The sequence below is a fragment of the Triticum urartu genome, chromosome 1 (genome assembly GCF_003073215.2).
Source record: "Triticum urartu cultivar G1812 chromosome 1, Tu2.1, whole genome shotgun sequence".
NCBI lineage: Eukaryota > Viridiplantae > Streptophyta > Magnoliopsida > Poales > Poaceae > Triticum > Triticum urartu.
In genome coordinates, this window is record NC_053022.1 from 398,172,018 (window position 1) to 398,181,381 (window position 9,364).

Below are 9,364 nucleotides of genomic sequence, written 5' to 3' on the forward strand. Positions count from 1 at the left end.
TACGGCTTTCTGCAGTTCAGTCCACATATGATACCCTTATTCCAGTTGATACCAATGCATACATATGTAGTGTAGCTCCTTGCTTGCGAGTACTTTGGATGAGTACTCAAGGTTGCTTTCTCCCTCTTTTCCCCTATTCCTTCTTCCTGGTTGTCGCAACCAGATGTTGGAGCCCAGGATCCAGACGCCACCGTCGACGACGACTCCTACTACACCGGAGGTGCCTACTACTACGTGATGCCCGCTGACGACGACCAGGAGTAGTTAGGAGGATCCCAGGCAGGAGGCCTGCGCCTCTTTCGATCTGTATCCCAGTTTGTGCTAGCCTTCTTAAGGCAAACTTGTTTAACTTATGTCTGTACTCAGATATTGTTGCTTCCGCTGACTCGTCTATGATCGAGCTCTTGTATTCGAGCCCTCGAGGCCCCTGGCCTGTAATATGATGCTTGTATGACTTATTTTAATTGTAGAGTTGTGTTGTGATATCTTCCCGTGAGTCCTTGATCTTGATCATACACATTTGCGTGCATGATTAGTGTACGGTCAAATCGGGGGCGTCACACCGGCAAAGGCAGCTCGACATGGAAGAGGCCACCCGGCAAAGGCAGCTCGACATCGAGGCTGACAACGTCAAGGCCAGGCAGAGGCAGCTCGACATCGAGGCCACCAATGCCGCCACCAAAGCAAAGGAGGTGGCCCTAGCGATCATGAGCGTGGACTTGTCGAAGATGAGCGACAAGACGAGGGCCTGGTTCGAGGCCAAGCAGAAGGAGATGCTCGACACCGAAGGCCTGAATTAGGTCGTCCGATCGGCGTGCCCGTTCTTTTTGGAGGCTGGCATGGGTGTCGCCCGCCCGTTGGGCCGCTGGCATGGGTGCCGGCGAAAAAACATTCATTTTGGAGGCCGGCTGTGTTACCGGCCGCTGGCTGTGTTGCCGGCGAGGACAACTATTCATTTTGGAGGCTGGCTGTGTTGCCGGCCGCTGGCTGTGTTGCCGGCGATGGTCGTGTAGGCCGCTGGCTTTGTTGCCGGTGTGATGAACTAGGGTCGTGAACTGGGGCTTGGCATTTGAAACGTCCCTTTTTTTTAAAACTAGACGCGGACAGGATGGGGTAAAAGGATGCGTCCGCGCGCTGGGCGCACGGCCGCCGCATCTCAGGACAGCCCGGACAGGACCCCAAATCCCTACCCAAAGGAACAAAAACCGGACAAACGGATGTCGGAGTAATTGGACACGGATACCCTGAAGACGGCAAGACGATATTTCAAGACATCGGGGCTAGCAAAGCCCCTCAGTCTGACTGCCGGCTGCCGACTGCGCCAACCAGCCGGCTGCCGACTGCTCTGCCCAGCCGGCTGCCGACTGCGCCAACCAGCCGGCTGCCGACTACAGCCCGAAGCGACATCGACAAGACACCGACGAGACAATCGTACCCGAGCACTATTCACGTGTCATCTCAGCCATCATGTATAGTGTCACTTGTCCCCTGGCACTATTTATGAAGTGACCCAGGGCACAAGGATGACATGCACCATGCCTTACCCATGCCCACTACCAAGCTTACATCCTAAGCTACCCTCTCCTATATAAAGGGGCATCCATCCATCCATCCAGGGGATGGACTCTCACGCACACACACAAGCACTAGCTAGCAAGCTAGCTAGCCATCCATCCATCCATCCACATGAGCACACATGCTCACGGCCATGAGCATGGCCGGCCACTAGCATGCCTCATATAGGCACATACAAAGCCAGATGCCTATGGCACTGCTTTTAGATACAGCTCCAGGAGCACACTGTACCAGATATACCAGATATACTCAGACATGCAGGAGTAGGGGTGTTATCTCTTCGGAGAGCCCCGAATCTGGGTAAACTAGCGCGTGCTACTCGCATACCCGCTCCCGGTCCTATCAGCAGCAGTCTTACCCACACACTAAGCCCTTGTGGCATCTGTCGACTCGCAAGCCCCCCGTGAGAAATACCACGACAACGGACGTCCGTTTGGGGTCGCGTGGTGGAGTTGGCGTGCACGGCTGCTCCTAGGCCCATGGCTGCACGTAGGGGGAGATAGAACTGCCTGCACAACTACTATTACACCCTGCTGGTAGTAGTACAAGCTAGGTATAATAGTCTTCATTGATTCGTCTGTCTCGCCTTCATCGTGCCGGTGCGTGACTGTAGTATACAAGGTGGATGGATGGCTTCTCTCTCGGTCGCTTTCTGGACAGGTGGATGGATGGCTTCGTGTTACTGTTCCTACACAAGGTGGTCATTATGTCTGGGAGATGGGCCGGCGGTACGTACGCGTGCAGGGTGCGTGCACAGCATCAAATCTGGCGGCTTCATGACTCATGAGAGTGAGGAGAGCGGCTGTGGTATGGTTTGCGAGTGCGACGTCGATCGACATGGAGGCGAAGAACAAGTCCACGAGTACGTGCGTGTGGGCTTGCAGCGGTTGCTGTCCCGGCGGGGCGGCTGACTCCGACCGCCCGCCGCGCCGCGAATCCAGGGGGAAATTAACCAAACATGGACCTGACCTCATTTACCGGCTGGCCTAATTCAACAAGCTGTTGGGAAGTGCGTGGGTTTAGACCACATGCTTTCCTCGGGTCAATGTTTCCGCGACCTTGCACGTACGTATACCGTACGTCTGTACATGCCTGAAAAGCTCTTGTACGCCGTGCGGTGCTCCTCGCGTTGACTAAAGAAAGCAAATTTAGACCTATTCGTAACAACACCCTGCACCATCGTTACGGCTTCCAGACAATCATATTCAACTTGAATAGGTAGATTGCTCCATTGAAAGGCCAACGTTAGGCCTTGCTTCATTGCCAAAATCTCCGTCTCTAGAACATCGTCACGGGAGAATAGATGCCGACATGAGCTGACAATAATGCTCCCATCATGAAGAATCATACATGATCTGGCAATTCCATTTAGGACTGACCCATCGATGTTAAGTTTAACATGCCCAGCCGGTGGGTGAGACCATGGGTTAGCTAAAGGGGTGTTGTTATTGCATGTATCAGCCATGAGTGGGTAACAAGTTGAGAGGGGAGTCTTTCCTGTATGCATGTTCACACATTTGGGTTAATGGCAATGAATTGAAGAGATTCAAGATAGCTAGCTAAGAATCTGCACGAGACTTCCACAGGTGGTGCTGGTTTTGCATGGATTATTTCCTTGCGGACATACCAGATGTGCCATAGCAACATCAGTAACCTGACCCTCATAGACTCCTCGAGACTGGCAGCCAGCTGAATGAACCATTCCTCACCGGAAGGAAGGATCGACGAAATATCAGGGAGGTCCCAAACTGCTGCCATAGCATGCCAAAGTCGCCGAGCATTAATACAAGAACAGAATGCACGGAATGTGTCCTCATCAGCGCAGCCACAACGGGACAAGTTGCAACCACTTCCAAGTTTCTTTCCTGTTTGTTGCACCATATGGGTAAACAATTAGTGGCCAAACGCCAAGCAAAGTTCAGAACTTTGGGCGGGGCAGGGCTAGACCAGACTGCATTCCACCCATCGCGTGAACCATCAAACCGAGAGCTAGTCGAAGCAATCAGCATATTCTCTTGTTCATCCGCAGCAAGCCGGTATGCACCTTTTATAGTAAACAAGCCTGACTTTTCCTGAGCCCAAGCAATGAAATCTTCTCACAGCCTAGGACCCTAGGTGACAGAAGAATTTTTGTAATCTCGCAGATATCAATTGAGAGAAAGAATTGGTGCAGTTTCGTGAGATCCCATGCACCATTATGATCCAAAAGTTCAGAAACCCACTTGAATCTGCGGCGCCCTTTCTGAGAAATGAGCCACCAGTAGGTTCACGAACTAACCATCGGTCTCGCCAAATGTGCACATTTTGTCCATTAGCAATTCTCCATACGAGTCTATTTTATAACAACTCCAACCCATAACTAACGGCTTGCCACGTACTCCCTCCGTTCCGAATTACTTGTCTTGGATTTGTCTAGATACGGATGTATCTAGACTCATTTTAGTGCTAGATACATCCGTATCTAGACAACTCTAAGACAAGTAATTCGGAACGGAGGGAGTAGATGATGGGTTAGCGGAAAATACCGTGTCCTCCAATCTACCACTCGGGTAATATTTGGCCTTCAAGAGTTGTGCACACAAACTGTTAGAAAGCTATTAAGCGACACGCTTGTCTGGCCAATAAAGCTTGGTTGAACAGACGGAAATCCCTGAATCCAAGCCCACCTCGTGCTTTTGGCCCTGTCATTTTATTCCACGCATATCAGTGTGTTTTACTTTTTCCTTCCTCGGCGCCCCAATAATAATTACTGACCATACGGTTATGGTCATCACACACGCCCAGGGGAACCTTGAAGACATTCATGATGTAGGTTGGTATTTACTGTGTAACGGATTTGAACAAGACTTCCTTACAAGCCTGAGTGGGGTGGCCATCATAAGAGAACAACCTCTTTGTTATTTTCACATGGAGATTTTGGAACTTTCCTTTTGTCATCCTTCCATCAGGTGTTGGGATCCCCAAATATTTCTCCTCAAAACCAGAGGTGGTAACCCGTAGGGTGTTTTTAATAGCACAAATAGGATCATGTGGACAAGAGTCACAAAAGAGAATAGAACACTTCGCAGGGTTAATCAATTGGCCATGGCTTGACCATATACATCGAGTATGCTGCTGGCATACGTGGCTTGTTGGAGAGTAGCCTTAAAGAATAGCAATGTGTCATCAGCAAACAACAAGTGGGATATTCCTGGAGCTCTTCTAGTAATTTTCAGTAGCGAAATACTGCCTTCCCCAATTCCTTTCTGGATAATTGCAGAGAGACCATCAACAACAAAGAAGAACAAATAAGGAGAGAGTGGATCACCTTACCGTAGCCCACCTGTCGATGCAAACGAATCCAGGACAGCTCCATTTAATTTCATGGAGTATCTCACGGAGGTTACACAAGACATAATCCAATTAACCCACCAGTGAGCGAAGTCAAGCTTTTGCATCATTTGCCTAAGGTAATTTCAATCAACCGTGTCATAAGCTTTCAAGAGATCAAGCCTATAGGCACAATTTTTTTGTAGGGTCCTTCCCATGTTTTATGTAGTGAGTATACTCGAACGCTACAAGAGCATTATCTGTGATTAGTCCTGGCCATGGGAAGCCCGGCCCGGCCTGACCCGGCCCGAAAAAGATCGACCCGGCCCGACGCTGCTCCCGGGCCGGGCTCGGGCCTAGATTTTGAGCCCGATGGCCGGGCCGGGCCGGGCCCGAGCCCGTCGTTTTTGCGTTGTTTTGAAGTGGCCCGGCCTAAGGCCCGAGGCCCGGCGGGCTTTTATGTGTTCAGGCCGGGCTTGGGCCCAAAAACCAGGCCCGATGGCCAGGCCCGGGCCTAGGTTTTTTGCCTCGAGCTTGGCTAGGCCCGGCCCGAGGTTTGGCCAGGTATATCTGTGATCATCGGTCCCTGAATAAAGGCACTCTGGATCGGTGATATTATGTCATTGAGCACCGGCCTTAGTCTATTAACAAGACACTTTGAAACCACCTTGTAAATTACATTACAATGGCTAATAGGGCGAAAATCAGTGAGCTTTACCGGGTTAGGAATTTTTGGGATCATAACAATAATAGTATCATTCACCTTAGGGGGCATGACACCGGTATGAAAAAAAATCCTTGACAGAAGCGACGATACCGTCACTGGCGTCCGGAGCGGCGGGTCGAGTGGCTGGCCTTCATCTTCTTGTCCATCGCCGTGCGGGGCGGCGGGTCATCTTCTTGTCCATCGCCGTCCGGAGCGGCGGGAGAGAGTATCTACGCTGTCAATTTCTAATTAAAGACTTTGCTGCCGCACCCGACCTGCCCATTAGCTGTCACAAAATGACGACCTTATTACTACTTTCTCTATCTCGTAATGGCGATGGAGATTAGCCACCGCTGTGGCTAAACTCCGGGCACAGCAGTTTATGTCGTTTCATGGATCTATCCTTCTTTTTTGAAACGGTTTCACGGGGCTTTGGAGAAAAGAGGAGGAGGCGAAGGCAATGGCAAGTGCAGGAGTGCGTGCCGGCGAAGAGGTGGCAAGGTACTATGTCGTGACTCCGGGCGTGTTGGCTCTCAGCCGTTGCTGTCCGGTCGGCCGACTCCGGCCGCCGTCCGCACCGCGGATCCCGGAAGAATTACGTACAACGAGCACAGGCTAGGGAGAAACCGTGACTTGATTTGCCGGCCTAATTAAACTGTCCGGTAGTGCAGGATTCATCAGTCAGCAGTAGCGGATCTAGCCCAATGGGCCAGGGTGGGCCAACAATAAAAATGTTCATAAAAAATATTTTTTCTTAATATTTTTTATCCTTTTTCCTATGCTATATAGCTATTCCAAAAATGCCAGGGTGGGCCGTGGCCCACCCTGTCCACCCTCTACCTCCGCCACTGTCAGTCAGACATAAAACGTCCCGTGAGGTCAACTTTGCACCTACGTGGGACGTGGCTCTTCGATGCACGGTGCTCCGCGCGCTTTCATGGTAATCCTATTTGGCCGCGATGAAATTGTGGTCTTGCGATCTTTAAACTATGTCCGTTTTTGTCTTCCTTTTCGTGTGTTTCTCGTGAAGCACTCCTTAAGTCACATTTTTACGACTTGGAAGACTTGGGACCGGTTGGCAGCAGCAAGGCACCATGCACCGTTGCTCTTGATGAATGCGCACAAGTGACTACTGTAGCACCGGTTATATATACAGCTGGTGGGTAGAGGTCAAGTAATTAAGGACAGAAAATAAAAGGAGGGTCAAATCACGGTCTAGGATTTTATTTTATTTTTGAGATCAGGATCATGTATGGTGTGAGTGTGAAATGGGCCGAGACCAAGTCGAGGATCCGTCCGGGCGGCCTGATCACTTGGAGGCCTGCCGCTTTACTCGGCGGACGACGGTGTGGCTCGGCGGCGGAGTCTGCGGGCCTCGAGCGCCCTTGACGCGACGGCGTGGCCGTTGGCTGCGGGGCTGCGTGGCGTGCGGTTGGCCGGCGGCGCCCGCTCGGCCCAGATTTGGGCCCTTTCAGGCCCATCTGGGTTGGGGCGGGCCGGCGGTTCGGGGCTCGGCGTCGCGGCTCCCTGGTGGTGGTGGCGAGACGGCTGTGGCTGTAGGTGGTGATGGCTCCAACGGCCGGCGTGCTGCAGCGTGGCTGCAGGGATTGTTTGGATCTGTTCTGGTCCGGCCGGGCCTATGGAGGCCTGATAAGTCCCTGTCGCTACGTCCGGTCAGCTCCGCGGTGCGGTGGAGGTTGTCCCCTCCTGTCGGTTGCGTTGTGGTTGCCCCCGAGCCCGGTTTCCCCTAGCCCTCCCTTTAGGCCTCGTGTTGGTGGCCTCAGTAAGAAGGTGAAGTTGGTGCGGTATCCGTGGTGGCACAGGCTGATGGACGGCATGTTAGATGGTGCACTCTCGATTGTCTATGTTGGTGTTCGTTTCGGGGCGGGAGAAATCCCTGGCGGCTCCTCCGCCACCGGAGTGGCTGCGCCCGTGGGCGTTGCCGGACCTTCTTGAGGGGCATCGGTGATACCCCTTCCCATGTACCAACCGTGTACCGGGGGAAACACTAGGACCTGTCCGGACAGCAGCGACGTCGTCGTCGCATTCCTTCCTGAAGGTGTTGCTTGGTACGCGGGACTTTGGAGTGCTAGGCGTGCGGTGGTACTTCTCCGGAGGGTGCGGCGGATATCGGCCATCTTCGCTTAGTTGAGCTGCCGGCGTCGGCATTTATTTCTTTTTCTTTCTCTCGGTTTTTTTTTGGGCTTGTTTGTGATACAGCCCAACGAACTGGTTGTATCGGTTGGTTGTTGCTTTATAATATAAAGTGAGGGAAAACCCTTTTTCTTAAAGTGAAGCTGGCTCTGATTGTCAGTACCTTCATAGCTGTCTGAGAGAGTGTTGCTCAAAAGAAAAAATCTGTCTGAAAGAGTAGAGTATCTAGTGTTGTACTAGATCCCACGGTCAATTTGTAAATAAGGACTTCGCTGTTGCTACCGACCTGCAAATCGGCATTCACAGGACGACCTTACTCTCTCTCTCTCTTAATTACGATGGAGGTCTAATGGTAACGCCGTGTCAGAACTCTGGACGCATAGCTTCTGTTGTTTCACGAATCAGTATCTCGGCATATCTCTATCCCGTATCTGCCTTGTGACTAATCACCTCTAAATTGTGACAAATACTCCGACCTCCCTGTATGGAGACGGGGCCTGTTTCTTAAAGGTGGTGGGTTGATACTAGGCTGCTAAGCCATTGTCTCGACCTTGTACCCTATTACTTTGATATCTTCCTTTTCCCTATCTCTGCTTGACCGTGATTAATTTAAAGGACCACATTTACCACAAGGAGCTTTCTTTTGGGCTGTTGACGGCACATGATCTCGTAATCGATCTTTCATTACTTTGCACAAAGTCTTTAGAACATTTACAGCTAGACTTGGCAAATTCGAATCTTCAAACGACCGCGGAAACGCCCGGGCACTCCCGAGCGCCTCCATATCTGCTCCATATTTGAGCTGGTTATGATGGGTGCCGGTCAGTCCAGACCCTTGAGTGATGTTTGAGACGCCGGTTTGGATCAAAAGTTCGTGACTGGCAATAATCAAGCCATCCGCTGGACGTTTGAGACAGATTTGTGATGCCCCATTGTAGATGCTCTTACACCTAACCCCGAAAGTCATCTAGGTACCAAAACTTGCATGTGGCACTACTTCAAATTTCTGCACTTGTCTGAAGAAGGCTAACACACTTTGCTTGCTAATCTCCGTACTGGTAAACTGGTGCAAGTACAAGAGCCAGTGGATCCATCCATGGCGCTGCCGGTGCATCCGTTTCCCGGGCCCGCGTGCACGCGCTCTGGCTAGCTCTCTTGACAGGCAGATCGGACGCCATTAATCCCACCTTAATTGCCACCAGCATCTACTACTACTGACTACTGCTCCTGGAGAAGACGGATGGAAGCGAGTGTTTTGATTGCTCGGTCGTATACAGTACAGATGCTGATGCCCCAGTACTCCAGTAGCATCAGGGTTGGCGTCTGTTGCTGTTTTCGCCGGTGGACGCGTACGCGAGCCTGACGATGCTGGGAGGGCCGAGTCCAAGCATGTCTGCACCATTTGGCAACCTACCGCCGGCGACTGAGTAGTCCGACCGCCGCCGGACACGCCGTGGATCGGTGGAGAAGCGGGGGAAGGACGGGACAGCGCGAGGCACGGACTTGACCTCGCGAAAGCAGCCTGAGGGGCATGTTTTTATTAATGTTCATGAAGAAAATTGCGAGAGTTCACATTTTTCTGAAAACTGGGTTCGAGCTCACATGTTTTCGATGGGTTTG